This window comes from Aythya ferina (assembly GCF_964211825.1).
Source record: "Aythya ferina genome assembly, chromosome: 6".
NCBI lineage: Eukaryota > Metazoa > Chordata > Aves > Anseriformes > Anatidae > Aythya > Aythya ferina.
The window spans coordinates 28,720,297-28,736,827 of record NC_140303.1 but is presented as its reverse complement, the minus strand read 5'-3'; the positions used below and the strand labels follow the sequence as shown (position 1 = coordinate 28,736,827).

Below are 16,531 nucleotides of genomic sequence, written 5' to 3'. Positions count from 1 at the left end.
TGCTGCACACACCAGTTGTAGGCATCGTGAAAACAACTGCAGGCATCTCTACTATGTGGAAATGCAATTCCTAGCAAGCAGCAGACCCTGAGACAAGTATGTAGGCCATATCCTGCAACTGTTTTCTGCTCTTGTTCGTTAAAAACTTCATGTAGCAGGTGTGATTGCATTAATATAAAAATGATTGCAGACAACCTGCCATCCCTGCATGCACCAGCTCCTCCTTGATTTCATTCATCTCAGCTGGAAATGTATCTGAGAAAGGCAGAATGCACTGGAAAGTAGAGGAACGCTAATGTAGGAAGACATAATTAAGCTTTCAGAATAAAGTTAACACAGGGAGAGGGAGAAGCTGAATTTGGTTGTAATCAAAACTATATTTAAGAACAGAAAAACAATGCACTAATTCTCTAGGAACTGACGTGTTAGACAAATTAAATCTGAAGGACATGAAAAATGGATGTTTATGGATGTTTTGCTGGACTTCTTTTTCATTGAGAATATATCAGTTTGTTTAGCTAAAGTGAATATATTCAAGCTGCTCAGTCTGCCAGATCTGAAAATTGGAAAATGATTAAAGTTTGGCTAGAAATTAGTCTCTGTTTCCCATCTGGGAAGAAAAAAAAAAAAAAAAAAAACATGAAAAAAAAAAAAAAAACACGATTTTTTTGGACAAGGTAGAATCTAAGTTTCATAGCCAGAAATCGAAATAGTCCAACACTTTAACCATCCCTGCAGCTGGGTGCTCTCAATTCCCCTAGTCAGATAGTTTGCTCTGATGTATCCTGATCTCCAATACTGGGAGAAAGAACGCTCTTTAAAACTCATTTTGTGTCCAGAAATGCTCTTTAAAAAACAACCATCTCAGCTGTATCTTTATTTCCCTCTGCTTTAGTCTGCATGCTTCTTCCTGCAGGAACTGTTTATGATGCGTTTATGATGCCATGTGCTGGTGCAGGACTTGCCCCTTCTAAGGCCTAACAGAATAGCCACGTGTTTTCTACATACCACAATAAATACACGGGGGGACATAAGTTTTGAAAAGAGAATCATTCCCCAAATCATGCTTCTAGTGAACAAGGCCATTGCATCTTCTGGAAGCTGGGCCCCTCTCCAGGCCAGACCTGGTTGCTCAGTCACTGGCCGCTTTGGCCTTCAGGAACATCACTGCTCTCACAGTGTCAAGGTGTTAACAATGTCTTTGAATGTAATCAGGTGAAATCGTGTCCTCCCCAATGTGTGGCCAAGCTGCTTCAGCTGGGTAGGTGTTCTGCATAACCTCAGGTATCAGCTAGTTCTGTTCTTGGCTGCTATAGGCCAAGTCTCACCAGCAGGACAAGCGATGTGATCCTTCCCCTCAGCTCAGCCTTGGTGAGGCCACACCTGGAGTGCTGTGTCCAGTGCAAGAGGGACATGGGCACACCAGAGTCCAACAAAGGGCCACCGAGTTGACCAAGGAGAGCACCTCTCCTGTGAGGAGAGGCTGAGAGAGCCGGGATTTTCAGCATGGAAAAGGGGAGACTCAGAGCGATCTGGTCAATGTCTCCAAACACCTGAAGGGAGGGTGCACAGAGGATGGAGCCAGGCTCTTTTCAGTGGTGCCCAGTGCCAGGACAAGAGGCAAGGGGTACAAACTGGCACACAGGAGGCTCCATCTGAACACCAGGAGGCACTTCTGTGCTGTGTGGGTGGCTGAGCACTGGCACAGGCTGCCCAGAGAGGTGGTGGAGTCTCCTCCTTGGAGAGCTCCAGAAGGTGCCTGGCCGTGGTGCTGGGCACCCTGCTCGGGGTGGCCCTGCAGGAGCGCAGTCCCAGGTTCACAGCTGCAGCAGGTGTTACAGAGGGAGCAATAGAAGAGGCCCTGCAGCAGGCAATCAGCTTCTCCCTAGTAACTGTCTGGTGGCATGGGGCAGACCGGCTGTCTTCTGGTAGGTTTGCTTCTGTCATTTGCTGAAATAATTTTCCGGTGGGAATGTTGTTTCTTTATTCCCCGTTCTTTTGCATTTCCCCTTGCTCTGCTACTCTAATTACTTCTGCCTGCTGACTCATCTTGAAAGCTGCTGAAGCTCATTCAAAGGAAATTTGGGAACATTTTAAGCTCACTTGCTACTTGCATTTTGAAGTGTGCTACCTACTTGCTCCTACAGTGCTTACTAGCTGAAGACCACAGCAGCTTGAACTTATCTTTTGTTTTATTGGGTTTAAACTACATGGTTTTTGCAATGAAAAAAGCCTTCAACTAACTGAAAAATAAGCACCGTGATTAGAAAACATGTTTTAGCCATGAAAAAAGATACATTGCTTTTGAATTTTCCATTTAGCATTACTTTTTGAAATATGCATTTCTTACTTGCAGTTTCTGGCACCTACTATGCTTTTGATCTTAATGCCATTTGCCTCTGCAAATTTTAAGTTGCTGCTGTCCCCTCAGAGCCCTTAGAAAATGCTTCCTGTTCCCAAGAACTGCAGGGAACTTCATGTACCTTTTGTGGTTGGGTGATGTATTGTGACTTGAGAAATAATAACTAGTGTTCTACCATTATGTGTTCGTACTGATGTTGACCTTGCTCAGGTGTGTTAGTGTTGCACTTGAGTGCAGGCGTTGAGTTTACAAATGTTTTAATTACCTGCCACTGAGCAGAAGCAGAGGGATCTGTTGATTTTGGTCTAAAGAAAAAGAATGCTTACTTGCTTTTGACAAAATAAATAAATAAATAAAAAGTGACTTTGAATGACACTTGCAGTGGCAAGGAGTTTAGAATGCAGACGATATGCCTAGGCAAAAACAAGGAAAATAATCCCATGTTCCTTAAATTTCCTGGTAAGAATTGCAGTAGACTTCTGTTGCCTGATTTCCCTTTATTAAGTTGTCTTTGCAGCCTTGGCAGCAAGCACAGATACTTAGCTGCTCCTGAGCAGTTTCTTCATGACCATCAAATACAGTAACACTCCCTCTGCTCAGTACACCCTCAGGTAGCCCACCTTTTCCATCATTTCCCAGTTCTGTGCGTGCAGCAGCTTTTTGGGTGCTCTAGGTAATAGGCATGCACCTCCAGCTTTAGTTCTCCTGCCCTCACTGACCCCTTGTCCAGGCTCTGTCAGGCTGGAGGCAGACGTTGCATAGCCACCAGAGGCAGCTGTGGAGGAGCCTCTGATTTAGAGGAATGAAGAATTCAACCTGATGGTTCCCTCTTCCACTAGACTTCCACTAAACAACATGTGACAGTTCAATACCATGCTGTCTTTACTAGGTCTGCCGATCTAAAAACCCATGCTGCTACGTACTTCAGCCTGAGAAAAATGGAGTTTTGCCAGGTTCTTTTGCCACAAATAAAATTTTCAGTATCACACTGTATATCATCTGAGACCAAAGCCATAATTTGTGATATAAAAACTAGAACTGGATGATGTTCCCAGAAGTGAAAACTAGTAAATGACTCCACTTCTAAAGAAATTTAATGAATATGGAACTAAAGATAAAGCTATGATCCATTTTACTATTGTAAAGCTGTATTCATTCTTAAATAACAAATAAATTACAATGAAACACTGGTTTTGTTTTTCAGGGGATATTGAAAATTAAGATCAAGCTATGTTGTAAATACTGATGCCAGTTTTGAAACTTTCTTTTTCTCTTCCGTTTTCTGACTAGACCAGAAGCACATATAAATATTTTAGAAAACAGAGCAGGGGAAGAGTTACTCTGCAGAAAGTTATCCTTGTAAGATCTTTTCTCAGATGGGGTGAGTTCCACTGCCTCAGTGACTGTGTTATAAAAGCATGTTATATAATTCTCTGTAGATACCAATAGGCAGATGTATTTGTGGTTTTAGGAAACTTCATGTAATTTAGGCATAAATCTTGAAGTGTGTTTTATAGTTCCTCATTAATAATAGTTGAGAATTATGCTCATCTAAGGCAGCACACATAAATTCTTAATGTTCAGACATTCATTATATGCCTGTGATGGTTAGAAGTCACCATAGGAAAATAAAAGCCAGTGCTCCACAAAGTTTATATATATATATATATATATATATATATATTCTTTTTAGCAATTTGGAAAACTGCTAAATCCCCTAACACTTCTTTACCCTCCAGTTCCACATTTTTCCACTTAATTTAAAGATACAGTAGCAAATGTTGAAAAAAATCAAATAAGGAATGAGAAAAACTTTTTATCAATAAAGTTTTCAGTGAGCATGCCAACACCTTATACTAGGAAATGCTGAAGCCATCATTTTATGGAGGCTATAAATCCAGATAATTTTTTGCAATATCAATTTGTTGATCCTAACAGTGAACACACTTGCATCATATGTGAAGATGGCTGTGGCATAGTTGCAGGTGGCTCGTTGAACACACAGTGTTTGCATGTGGACTTTAAACCTTTGAAGCAGGTGAAAAGGTAAAAGGTTTTGTTTTTTTTTTCTTGCCTTCCTGTACAGAACATCATTTGTGTTGCAAATTAAAGTCATGCTTTCAAAATAGCAAGTTGAAGTATAAAAACATTGTTATAGATTTTTTCCTAAATTTCCAGCAGCTTAACTGGATATGTAGAGCCATAAAAATGCAAGAACTTCAGTACAAGAATAGAACTCAATAAAAATGAGAGTAATATTTTATGGGATTTTCTGTGGATCTGGGATTTCTTTAAGTGAGTATTAAAGGAAAAAATCTGGGCTAAAACTTCAGAAGAGATGGATCAGGAAAGGCAAAATTTTCTTCTAGAGTCATGGGATGATCAGGGCTTTTTTTCTGCTTATGCAGTGAGTGGGAAACAAAAGCACAAATGTGGTGCCACATTTGGAAAAGCACTTCAGTGGCACGCGTACTTACTGCTTTCTTGACCCAGATACAAAAGTGCTTGTGCTGTAGAAGTGGTACATGGTGAACACAGACCTAAGTTTTCCTGAAGCGTGAATTTCCCAAGTTACATCATGGCTGTCTCTGAAATCTCTTTTATTCTGAGACTGGAAACGGGGCCAATGCAGTTTTGAACTCTGCAGGATGCTCTGTGCGTGTGTGTGTTGCGGGAATAGATGTGTCAAAGTTCTTTCCCCTTTCACTCAGCGTTTTCATCCTGATTTTTCAAAGCTGACATCTGGTATGAAAGAATTGGCTCTTACCTGGCCTTTCATCATGGGTATCAGATGTAGGTTGGCTTCAGTTAAAACTAGGGGAGTGAAAAGCCTCTGAGGAAAAACCAGACCTACAGCACTCTGGTTTTGTTTCATGGTGTCTCTCTGGTTCTGATCTTGCAGAGCTTTGCCTCAGATGGCATAAATAGAGCTGATATTGATGGCCAAATCCAACAAAGGTGCTTGCCTAAAACCGGCAGCAGGCGTAACTATGTAGTAACACAAATTTGTAACTACAAATCAGTACGCATCACCCAAACCCGAGCACCTCTGTTACCTGCTGGTCAGACCTCAGCAAGGGTCTGGGTGGCTGTGACCCTGCTGATGGATCCCAGGAGGGGATCGGTCGGTTGGTCTGCTCTGAGCAGCCCAAAGCTGCACAGCTAGAATCAAAGGCACCCCACAGGGCAGCTGTGATGTCCTTCTAACACATGGCTGGAGGAGGCCACACCGTGCTCACTGTGCTGCATAACGTGCTTGTGTGTTGAGGACGCTGAAGACCTATGTTAAATCATCTCTTCAGGTTTATGATTTGTAGGTTTAAGCCACAATCTCTTTGAGATTAGTGTAAGGATGGTGTTGTAGGCAAGGATGCATGAGGGGAATCCCCACATCTGCGGAGTTGTGTCATGGTGTCAAAGGAAATGCAGGAATCGTGGGGCCAGAAGGGGAAGATGCAAGGAGTATACCAGTGAATTACTAAACAGGAGGGAGCCTCAGCTGGCTATGTCACACAATCCAAGGAGCATTTATATCATATTCTCATTATATCTAATGTGGAAAATGTTTAAGTCCTTGAGAAGTAAGAGACTGAAACCAAGTAATCCCCCAAAGTAGACGACAACCACAAAGCAGTAACTGCCTTCTCTTTGGATGGATTGTTTTCTCAGTGTGGAATTGCCCCCTCTGCCTACTTCTCAAGTCTTATTTCATCTTTGATTGTTATTATTATTTTAATATTGGTTTCCTAGAAAAGAAAAAAAGACACTTTTATTCTTGGAAGAGTTTAACACTACAAGAGGTTAAGGAGAGCAAAGAGACTGCTGCACCTTTCATTACGATCCAAAAAAAAAACTTTCCAAGGACTATAGCAAAGACGTATTATCACCTCATCTGTCTTTTACAATTTTCCATCTTTACAAGTTGATTTATTAGCACTTTGTAACTTCCTTTAAGTTAGGCTCTATCCAGGCTACCAAAGAGCATGCAATACAAATTTCCTACTGCAAAAGTAGGTTTCTTGAAAACTCATGTGTAAAATAAAGATTGTGTTGTAGCTGTTTTATCTGCTGTCATTTAATGTGTGCATCCATCATGCCATCATAAACTCATCTGAGTTTTCTAACTCAGCTGTTAAAAGGTCTCCTTTCCTGCAGCTGGTGAATGGGTTCACAGGCTGTCAGCTATAAAGTGGAGATTCCCCAGTTTAAAACCCAGCCTGTTCTGTTCAATGTCCCTGTAAGTAATTTAAGGAAAATCACACATGCTGAGATTTCTCCTTGCCCCTTTTCTGCTGCTAATAAATGATTTTACGGGCCAAAGAGCAGCGATCTGTCAGGCAGAGAACATCCTAGATAAGAGTGAGCGTCAGATGTGAACTTGGTGTGCCTCTTGGCAGGCAGTCACTCACATGAGCTTTGGCAGCGAGTCAGTGAGCATATGTGCTTGAGAAACTCCTGCCCAGTGGGGATACCACTTGACATTATCTCTGAAAGATAACTTTTTTTTTTCAGGAATTCAGCAAAGCACATAGATTTGGATGGCATGATTGCTTTTTGTGGAATTAGTGGGCTGTGTTGAATTGCAGTCTGAGATTCTTTGGTTCAGCTGATGTTACATCGCTGTTCGTAATCCTTTCTGGCTTTTTGAGTGCCAAGACCGTGCTGGAAGGAAAACCAGTGGCTAGCCGAAGGGCTTGATTAATGGGAGCCTAACCAACTGAGGAAAGGGGAGACTGGCCCAAGATTGCTGTCAGCTCTTAATAAGACCAGAATGAGTCTCCACGCTGCGGCAACTATGAATTATTTAGTTACCACAGATGGACAGCATACCATTTGAGTCAATGGGATTTGGCCAGATCAGAGACCTGGCTTTGCTTACAGCCTGGTGTAAGGCATATGCAGCAGGTGTCTTACCAACTGAGATGTTTTCTTTTGCCCAGTGAGCTTTGGCTCTTGAGCAGCATTTCAATTCTGGAAAGAATTGAACGACACTTTGGTGGTAAGCAAGATTTTTATTTGTGCCAAGTTTGCCACTCAAGGAAATAGTGGCAGAGAGCTGACCATAGATCCAAGGTTTCTACCATGGTCTGTCCCTGGCTGAGACAAAAATCATGAAAGATGCTGTGATTTGTGCCACATGGCATCCATTCCTAGAGAATCCTCTCTGATCTAAGTACAGTTTCTTCATAGCATCCCTTCATCCTTCTGCATGGCTCCAACTACATGGCTGAGGCCGACCAGGGTACAAGGAGCCAGCTCCGACAGCTTTGCACCATTGGAGACATAGGGCTAGAATCCTGTTGGTGCAGCAGGAGTTTATAAAGGAGAGGCTGGGATGAGAAGTACCCTTTGAACCGAGTCTAAAATTTGTATTTGGTCGATAATGAAAATAACTGATCAGCCTCGTATTGCTGTTGCTTTGCGGTATCTGTTGGCCAAACAATGGTATTGTAGGCTTGATGATTGTATTATTGTCAGGTAGCTCTGAGTTTGCGCTTACTCTGTATCATTTTGGAAAAATACGGTTTTATCACTTGTCATAGGAATGACGTCCATGTAACACAGGAAATTTCAGTGGCTTATGGCTTTGATGAGAATGATGTAAGGAACAGATGGGAGCACGGGAGCAACCTGACATCCCAGCCAGCGTGGTCATTTTTGGGCTAACCCAGCCCCGTGGGCCAGGCCGTGGGTGCGACTGCAGGCCCCGGAGAGCAGGACTGCGGCCTGGGCTGGTGCCTGCCCCACTGGCTTCCCCAGCACAGGGCCCTGCTTGGCTCAGGGGGCTGACTCAATGCTACAATATAAAATTCAGTCCCTCAGACTCCAGAGTCTACTTCACTTCAGGTCTTCCTTATTCCCCTTCAGCCTTCTATATACAGGGACAGAATAAACACCATGATTGTAACTTGCATGGATGTGGCCCTGGGACCTCGCAGGCACAACATGCCTCACTGATTTCAGTGCTTAATAAAAGCTCTGTGATAGCTTTTTATATTTTGTTAGAGGTGCCAGGAAGAGGCTTAAATCATTAGAGAAAATAAGGCATGATCTGAAAAGTTTTCAACTACTGTTGAAACAGATCTGTTATGTCATTGCTGAAGGTGTTGTCTGCAGAAGTTAAAAGTGTTTGTAACTTCTTTGCCCTTTCAGCATCACTTTGGGTGATTCTTGTCTGGACTCCTCTTTTTAATCTAAATAGGCATGGTCTCTCCTGGTATTCTCAGCTGGAGATGCTATTTGTCACTTCTTGGGCTCGCCTGTTATGAAGTGGCCATTAGGAATTGCCTGATGTTGCTATAGAGGTATCTCATTTTTAAGGATAACAAAGTGACTTCTGTCCTTTGCAGGGCGTAGGCTCCTGTCCTTGTCACTGATAGAATAATGAGAGGTTAGCAAACGAAGGGGACCAGACTGACTGGTTTTGTCAAGTGTAACTGCTACTGAAGTTACACAAGAGATGACATATATTTTGCCAGAACTCCTTTTGAGCCGTGTGTTTACCAGAGAATCCTCATTATATTTAGGATGATTTTTTTTTCCATGTGTTGGGTATTTCCTCCCTCAGCCCATCCTAATACTCAGAGGGATGAAGTTTAAAATCTGTCATTATTCATTGATGTAAAGTTCTGTAATTTTTCACTTTCTTTCTGCTGTTGGATGGAGATCGGAGGTAGTTACATGACAGCTGCCCATGCGTTTTGGGAGGTTGCCCATCAACAGGGAATACCCAAAAATGTGCATGTGATTTGGGACCTCTCTGTCAAGAGGGATGATGAGAACTTGGAAGGGTCCAGCAGGAACTGGATCCAGTTAAGGATTCGGGGTTGGATCCCACTTAGGACAATTATGTCAGACCAAGAATAATTGTCAAATGATACTGTTCATAATCAAAATTGGATGACATAAAAGCAATCCTATAGTAATTTCTAAATCTATTATCGTGGATGAATTCCACCTTTCAATTCTGCAGTGTATTTTCATATATTTCTTTATGGCGATTCTCATCAGCAGACCTGCCCTCTAGTTTTGCTGAACTCCTCTAAGGTGTTTTTTCTGTTACACTCTCCGTCCCAGCTACAGAACTTTGCCTTTCACTTCTCTCTGATTACTCATTCATGAATTAATTTAGCAAGGCAGATTGGTCTCAGTATGATATGTAGGGGTGTTACACAATCAACATCAGGTGAAGTTGAAAAATGACCGAAAATATTTCTATTTGTTGTTTTCTGTCTCTGAGCCAGCTTCTCATTGATTGGTATTCCCTGACCACTTATACCTCAAAAGCAGCTTTTTGCCAGGAGAATATCAATTTCCATTACAATCATGTTGTTCATTTTCTGTTCACTGTTTTGTTGTTGCAACTCAAGGAATCATGGAAGAGTATGCAAACATCGTCTTCTTGTCATGTAATCCCAGCCATAAACTTAATCTTTTTCATATCTTTACATAATGAAAACTAGCATAACTGCCCTATTTTTGGTGGGATAATGCTGACTTGTGTCCAGTGAGAATCTGATTTTTTATTGGCAATGACCATAAATGGGTAAAAGGAATCTAAGAGGTGAGACGGGCATTAGAAAGGACAAGTGGATCAAGTACCTAATTCTTGTCCTGTTTTGTGCCACTTAAAGAAAAGATGCATGTACTTTTTCTGAAAGTTTTTCTTGTTCTAACATGTTCTGTTTCTTATTGATGTTCTGAGAACACCATCTTTGCACTGGGAAAATAAAATGTTGTGCTCATGGCTTCCCACAGCCAATTAATTATTCAATATTTGAGAACTTTGAGATTTCTTAAGTAAAAGTGATAGGAATGAAGAAAAGTCACAATATGTGGTAACACAACTCATGTAAACACAGGCATGAGGAGAAAAAATATTTATTTGAGAAGAACACAATATTCATCCTTTTATTTTATGTTTTGCACATTTATTGGGATATAGGATTATCTGTAACTTTTATTTTCTATTAAAATACAGAAATTACAACCATGTTTCTGCTTTTGTGTGTGTTAGAAACAAGTCATGGATTTTAAACATGGACTAGAAACTCTATTGATATCTGTGAAATCAGCAAAGTTAAATGAATTTATACCATCCCAAGTTTTGGACATGTGTATTTTAACAGATCACAAAGTGGTAGTCAGTTTGACTGTCCTGAAATCAAAAGTAATCTAAACAGAATGGTCTACAAGCTGACAAGGAACAAATAATGAATATTTTATACGTATATCACTGTTTCTTGGGCATGTTCAAGTCATTACACAAGGTGGCTGGCAGGTTTATATTCAATACAATAACACTTCCAGTAGATGTCCTTTTTTTCTTTCCAGAGCAGCAGAACAGAGGCGGTGGCTGTCACTGCAGGATAGCACAGGGAGCAGTTACCGCATCCTGATCTTGGCTGCTGCCTGAGGAATTTCGGAGTGCTGTACATGGCTGCCTCGCATGGGATGGGCAGAATGACAGTCACCAGTATTGCCCCTGACCTCAGGGCACCGTAGTTTTTGTTTATCATCAGCCTAAAGATAGCACATTTGATCCATTTTGTTTGGTGATTTGTGTTAACAAAAATAAATCTTACAGGAAAAGCATTTTGCCTAGTTAAGAGAAGTGTTCATCACCAAGCAGGCTGCCACCAGTTTCAATGTATAACTTCACTTCTGCATGAGGATGAGGATGTCTTCTGTGTGGGAATGCGTCTCTAATGGCTGCCCAGCTTCTTTCATCTTTATAATTTCACAGAGGGCTATTAACAAGGTGTAGTTTTGTAGATGGACATAGTCCACTTTCTTTATGTAAGTCTTTTTTTCTGAGTCACTTTAAAAAGAAGCAGTATGGTTGTGCCGGGAAAGGGTTAGCTCGAGAGCTCGCTTACAGAAGGTTTTTGCTGCAGAACAGTGAAAGAGCTTGAGACTGTCTAAAACTATAATCTTTTAATGTGCTAAATCTCTGTTCCCTAAATGCACAGTCTTTTTATATTATGGTAAGGTTGTCATAACTTGCTGATGTAGGCTGGTAAATAGTGCATCTTATGTTAGTAAATAGGAAAAAAAATAAAAAAATAAATCTTCTGTGTAGAATTTTTCCAGTATGGTACTTAAATTTGCTGGAAAAATCCAAGATGGCATAAAGTGTGGAGTGCCAACACACAGCTAATGCAGTGCAGGTTTTTCCCGTGGATGAACATTCAAGGACATTCTAGCCTTTTTGCTGAAATTCTGAAAAAGATGTAGACAAAGTAAATATCAGGGCTGTGCTCTGTTCTTTTCTTTGCACATCAGGTATCGAGGCCACTGCCAGTTTTTATTTTGGCAAGCCTGATTACCAGGTTCGCTTGCCAAGGCTGTAGAGAAACATCCTTTGTTGGCAAGATGGTCTAGATGACCTAATGCAGCTAGTTGTTCCGTTCTACAGCTTTGCTGGTTCTACCAAAGATTGCAGCATTGTGGCACTCTAGTTTTGACTTATTAAAATCCTGTCGTTGCTCTTACTTGATTACTAAAGCTCAGTATATACGCCCATAACCATGTATGTTGTATTTGAAGGATACAAGGCATGATTCAGTGGCTATCAAAGCTCTGTCGCAGGGTTTTAGTGCCTGTTGGCCAGATTTTCAGAGGTATCTAAGGGTGTAATGAACACCTACTGAAACCTGTGCAGTGTCCGAGAAGCTACATGATAGGCTGCTCCTTGAACACAATCTCACAGTAATGAGCACTTCTCTGTTGAGCGAAAGGACTCGGAGGGACAGATTTCCCCTTCTATTTTACTAGGTGAGAAAAATCTATTAGTCTCTCTTTCCTCTGCAGGAGAGCTATAAACGCAGCAAACTGTGAAGTTAAATGTTTTTTATACCTTGTAATGACAAATTGTCCATGTCACAGTCCTTCCTTTAAAAGCAGGAACTATGTAAGGCACTTCTTCAAGAAATTGGCTTTCTCCTCATTAAGCTAATCTCTTTCCCCAGAACACAGAATGTTCCACACGTCCACGATTGCTGAAACATGCTCACCATCAAGTCATTAATGAAGGCGGCTAAGTAAGAGATACCATTTGACTCATTACCTAGTGACAAGACATAAAATTATTCTGACATCTTATCTCGTAGGCTCAATTCTGTTCTCATTTGGTATTTCATTATCAAGATAAGAATTAAAATAATAAAGCCAGGGCTTAGAAAATTTGTTTCTGATTATGAAGCCATGCAGTCCCACTGCATGATGATAACTGTTGCAGTCTTCACGTGAGTAAGGCAAATAGCAGAAGAATGGCAGTAAATAAAAACGTGAGCGAATTCTTATGGTTATTACCCTAGGCTAGAAGGGAAGTAGGTGAATGCAAAATTGCTCAAACTAGAAGTGGATGAGCACCATCTGCCTTGGGCGTCACTGGGCCACAGTATCATCCTGAATCCACTCTCTCTGTGACAACAGCCATGGGGAACAGACCAAGCCAGGAGCTCTGCTGCCATTATCTTTTCCTTCTCAATGTACTAAAATTTTCTCTTAAAAGTAGTTACAAATTAGATTTTTATATGTACAAAAATGGCAAAGTCATAAATATCTGACTTTGTATCTGATCAGAGACCAAGACAGAGACACTTTATGTAGCTGGCAGAGTAGACAGATCCTGTTTTATGACTTTGGTTTCTTGTTATTTTTTACTTTCAGGACAAAGGAGAGGTATGCAACGGGTTATAATCTGCATTATTTTTTAAGCAATGTGTGCATGTGTTTGATGTGTTTATTTTGTCTTACTTCAGCATCAGTAACCAGCAAACACAAGTGCAAAGCGAATTGAAAATCTGCAGAGACAGGTATGTTGTAACATTAGTAAAGGGTTTGCTGAAGCCTCATCACTTGGATCGAGCTATAATGCCAGTTTTCAGCTAGAATCACTTTTACAAACAGCATTTCATTCTAGCAGGAGGGAGCTGGATACGCTGCAGGAGAGTAATGCTGAGGGTGCCTCTGCACCAGCATTTTGGTTTGGTTCGGTTTACGAGTGCACTTTTGGAATGATTCTCCCAACTCTGCCACCTTCCCCCATTTTAGGATGCATTGCAGTGAGGTCTCCGACCACACCGGCTGCTTTCCTGAAGGATGTGCTGTGAGAGGCAGGTTTGGCTCCTGTTACCTGCTTGTCCCATGCCACCCACAGAGTCCCCATGTACCCACACACCACGCGCCAGCCCAGCAGCGAATTCATGGTGTAAAGCTGCTCTGGGGAGCTGCAGCACAGCCATCCTGTCATTTCACACAATTAATTGGAAAAACAAAAAAAAACAAAAAACAAACAAACAAACAAAAAAAGGTTCTTAATATGTTGTTATTATTACCATTATATATAATAGTATCTCACCACAACAGAAGTCATCATGCAGTGTAGACCTGTCTAACAAGGAGCTAGCCCGATCATTAGGAGCACAAGCCAGCCTGTGCCTCCAAGAGCTGGGAAGCACTTTCTGGCTACATTTTATTTCACAACATATGCACCTATTCTGTAATTTGGAAGAGGATATACTTTCTTTGAAATTTATAAATTGTAAGCTATCCATAAGGTCAGGCACCACAAAATACCGTGATGGTCTTGTTTGGACTGTGGGTGATAAAGGTGAATTTTGTTCAGAGTGGCTGTGTGTTGATACTTGAAAATTAAAGGAAGTAAGACAAAAGCAACACGTGCAGCCTTTAAGTTTGGGTCTTGAAGAATATTTGCATGGCTGTAGATTTACTTGTGCATTTAGAGTCCTGCAAGCATAACATTTGTTCAGAAATTGAAGACTAATTGCAAGCAAATATAAGTTATTCAATGTTTAACAAATAGACTGGGAAAATAATGAGGGTGAATGCTTTCAGGAATTAAAAGAAGAAAAGGGCACAGAAAGATCAAAAACCATGTAAAGAATGGCAGTCAATGGAATAAGGGCATACTAGCTAATATATAACGCTATTTCATATTTGTTATTCTTGACTATTTTTTTTATTCCTTTTTCCTATGTTGTCTCCATTTTAATCCCAGAAGTACTGTGGTAGCATAGAAATCCACTTGCATGCAAGAGCTTACATGTCTGAAGCTAAGATTATGGAAATCTGGGAGCTAACACTGTATCTTTTTATTAGCCTAGACAGAATCTAGCTCAGTAAATAAACACCAATGGCTTATCCTAGAGAAATTGATGTGGAAATAATTATTCAGTGGAGGAAAGTACCAACATTTCAGTGCAATATTTGCATGAAATATTATTTTCAGAGTATTACTCAAAAAGCTTTTGAGGTACTGCATAAGGAGAATATTTATCTGTAATAAGTGTTTAATAAAAAAATATTTCCCAGCTTTGCAATGAATAATTCAGTCCGCATTAGTATCATGGGCATGACTGCGCACATTATACGTATCTTTATAGATGTTATGGTAAATTGCTACAGGTTAATACATACTTAAATCCTTTTCTGTGTAGAATGCTACCAGGTACAATTTTTCAGAGGAGCTGAGCCACCCAGAAGTTTAAATATGGTAATGAGTTGCAGAGACTAAGTGTGTCTGGAAATCAGGCCACAGAAGTGCTGGTAACAGGGAGCCTATTTGGAGCTGGCATGAAGGGATAAGGTAGTGAGCTGAACTTGGAGCATATTCTGTAGGTCTGTGGGTACAAAATTCACCCTAAAAACTCTTTCTTCCTCCATACAAAATACATATTTAAAATGGATACAACCAAGTGTTTAGAAGCTGATTAGAAACAGAACAGATTGCTGATGGAAATAGCAAAAGATGGATTAAGACTGATTGCAGGACACTGTGATGAAAGATGACAAACCCATGGAAAAAAACAAGACGTGGCAATCTAGAAAGCTCACTGCATAAAGATCTCTTTGCCATGTTTCTACTTCTGTCTCATTATAATTGACATTTAGGCAGGCAGTGGGAGTCAACTAATGTAAATAGCTATGAATCTGGCATCCCGTTGTTAAGCTCTGGACAGGCATTGAAAAAAACCATGCTCCAAGCCACAGAGATGTGTATGAGGCGTGTGCAAGAGGAAGAGAGAAAAACAGAGTATGAACCAGTAATAACATTTTCTTTAGATTTAACTTTTTGCGCTGATCCAAAAAGCTCGTCATTCTAAAGCAAACTGGAGCTGTTTGATACCATAAAATGTGTGGTTTCTGAGAGGATTTAAAGCTAAGCTGGTTCAATTATTCACCCTTTGACTTCAAAAAGCTCTCTAGACTGTATCAGCCCATATGTCTGCTTAAAACTTCGCATATGTTGTAAAGCAATTTTGATAACACAGCAGTAATATTGCCATAAACAACAGATATTAATAACAGGTATTACCAAAGCATTATATCTATTTATATCACTCCCTCTGTCTCTGTTTTATCTGTGTATACATCCTACTAGACCATTGTTTCTGTACAGCAAACTGGCCAATGGCCCTAGGACAGGGATGTATGCATGGCTAGATTGTGCCAATAAAATGTTAACCACATCCTGAAGTCTGCTGAAGAAAAGCAGGGGATGTAGCACAGGCACCAAGAGTACAAGCAGAAGATGACAGCAGAGGCCTTGAAGGGACAGGCAAAGGACATTATTGGAAGCCTCAAGCACAAATCGCAAGTAGTAAATTACTGATCAGAGGAGAAATGCAGTCTTGAGAGCTGGGTAGAACCAGTTTTAGGGCCTAACTGGGACATGTGTTGTGCAACCACCTGCAATAGCCAACTGGCAGCACAGGTGGAGACACCTTTAGATTGTACGCAAGATTGCAACAAAACCGACTAGTTGCACAGGAACCTTATTTCAGAATTGGGTACGTGAATTGATCACTCTGATATCCTGTATTGATACATAATATAACTACTATGTCATCATCGTATTTGCTCTATGCTGTATAGCTTGTGCTTGGTTTGAGGCTTTGGTTGCAATTTGGATGCAACATGAAGAAAAGGACTTCTGGTTTTCTTGTAAAAGAAACATCAACACTAACTGCTGCGTTTCTTAAAACACTATTATTTAACTCTTATACAAAGCTTGTGGACCTTCATCATGCCATATGATGCCATTCTGTGTGTTCAATTCTAGCATGATCTGGCATTGTATATCTGGAAAAAAATTCAAGTAGCAGATCCGTTTAGATAGAAAATATGGGCTTAGAGCCTATA

General features: G+C 40.7%; 1 long non-coding RNA gene across 1 annotated transcript in view; it reads left to right on the top strand.

The window, feature by feature from the left end:
- Nucleotides 1-1,894: 1,894 nt before the first annotated feature.
- The window catches only part of LOC311439156, a 28,647-nt gene continuing 14,010 nt past the window's right edge, over nt 1,895-16,531 (top strand). The window contains exon 1 of the long non-coding RNA XR_014694560.1: nt 1,895-1,928. This is a non-coding gene — a long non-coding RNA (uncharacterized lncRNA). The remainder of the gene's footprint in view (nt 1,929-16,531) is intronic.